Source organism: Mizuhopecten yessoensis, unplaced genomic scaffold, assembly GCF_002113885.1.
Source record: "Mizuhopecten yessoensis strain PY_sf001 unplaced genomic scaffold, ASM211388v2 scaffold9133, whole genome shotgun sequence".
NCBI classification, from domain to species: domain Eukaryota; kingdom Metazoa; phylum Mollusca; class Bivalvia; order Pectinida; family Pectinidae; genus Mizuhopecten; species Mizuhopecten yessoensis.
In genome coordinates this window covers 540517-542805 of record NW_018407895.1, presented here as the reverse complement: position 1 = coordinate 542805, position 2289 = coordinate 540517, and positions in this window count along the sequence as shown.

The window sequence follows — 2289 nt, the reverse complement described above, 5'->3', positions numbered from 1 at the left end:
CCTCATCACAAAACCTACATTTCCAACCTCAGCTCACCACGTGTCGTATGCCTACCTAGCACTTGTAATATTTTTTAGGACGAGTTTTATTAGCAACAGAAGGGGGTTTATGTTGTTTTCTCATCTTGGATCGTCTATTGAAATTAAATCTGGTAAGCGTATTTTTGTTTGATACTGTATTTATAAATTGTCTTTTCTGTGCTACTCATCACTACATTGTGTGAAAGCTTTCTTCATTTATCAGGATTTTAAATGATGGAATATATACACTGTACTTCTAACCGTAGGTAGAGATCATCATTACATATGAATCCTTTTTATGGATGGTCTATAAAAATATTTAGATCGAAACATATACATGTATGCTGCAGACTAACCGATATTTTAATTTCTTATGGAAGGGCAAGTGTATTAGACAAACCAATTGTATACCACATATAGCAAATTATATATGTTATAATAGAAACAGTAGATTTAAAAGTAATGAAGCATATTATAAAACTATATATGTGTATATTAACATTGTTTTTGTATTACACTGATCACTGATGTACAATACTCTGATAAACGCAGAATATTCACCGATGTTGTACTATAAAAGGTACGGATAGATACAGTAGACTACATGATGTTGACACATAATAGGTAATGATAGATACAGTAGACTAACTGATGTTGTACTATAATAAGTAATGATGGATACAGTAGACTAACTGACTATAATAGGTGGTAGTGATAGATACAGTAGACTAACTGATGTTGTACTATAATAGGTAATGCTAGATACAGTAGACTAACTGATGTTGACACATAATAGGTAATGATTGATACAGTTGACTAACTGATGTTGACACATAATATGTAATGATAGATACAGTAAACCAACTGATGTTATACTATAATAGGTAATGATATATACAGTTGACTAACTGATGTTTTGCTATATAAGTTAATGATTGATACAGTAGACTAACTGATGTTATACTATATTAGTTAATGATAGATACAGTAGACTAACTGATGTTATACTATAATAGGTTGTAGTGATAGATACAGTAGACTAAATGATGATTTACTATAATAGGTTGTAGTGATTGATACAGTAGACTAACTGATGTTATAATATAATAGGTAATGATATATACAGTTGACTAACTGATGTTGTACTATAATAGGTAATGATAGATACAGTAGACTACATGATGTTGACACATAACATGCAATGATAGATACAGTAGACTAACTTATGTTGTACTATAATATGTAATGATGTATACAGTAGACTAACTGATGTTGTACTATAATATGTAATGATGTATACAGTAGACTAACTGATGTTGTACTATAATAGGTAATGATAGATACAGTAGACTAAATGATGTTTTACTATAATAGGTAATGATAGATACAGTAGACTACATGATGTTGACACATAACATGCAATGATAGATACGGTAGACTAACTGATGTTGTACTATAATATGTAATGATGTATACAGTAGACTTACTGATGTTGTACTATAATATGTAATGATGTATACAGTAGACTAACTGATGTTGTACTTTAATATGTAATGATAGATACAGTAGACTAACTGATGTTTTACTATAATAGGTTGTAGTGATAGATTCAGTAGACTAACTGATGTTGTACTATAATATGTAATGATGTATACAGTAGACTAACTGATGTTGTACTATAATAGGTAATGAAAGATACAGTTGACTAACTGATGTTTTGCTATACTAGTTAATTATAGATACAGTAGACTTACTGATGTTTTGCTATATTAGTTAATGATAGATACAGTAGACTAAATGATGTTTTACTATAATAGGTTGTAGTGATAGATACAGTAGACTAACTGATGTTGTACTATAATAGGTAATGATAGATACAGTAGACTAAATGATGTTTTACTATAATAGGTAATGATAGATACAGTAGACTACATGATGTTGACACATAACATGCAATGATAGATACGGTAGACTAACTGATGTTGTACTATAATATGTAATGATGTATACAGTAGACTTACTGATGTTGTACTATAATATGTAATGATGTATACAGTAGACTAACTGATGTTGTACTTTAATATGTAATGATAGATACAGTAGACTAACTGATGTTTTACTATAATAGGTTGTAGTGATAGATTCAGTAGACTAACTGATGTTGTACTATAATATGTAATGATGTATACAGTAGACTAACTGATGTTGTACTATAATAGGTAATGAAAGATACAGTTGACTAACTGATGTTTTGCTATACTAGTTAAT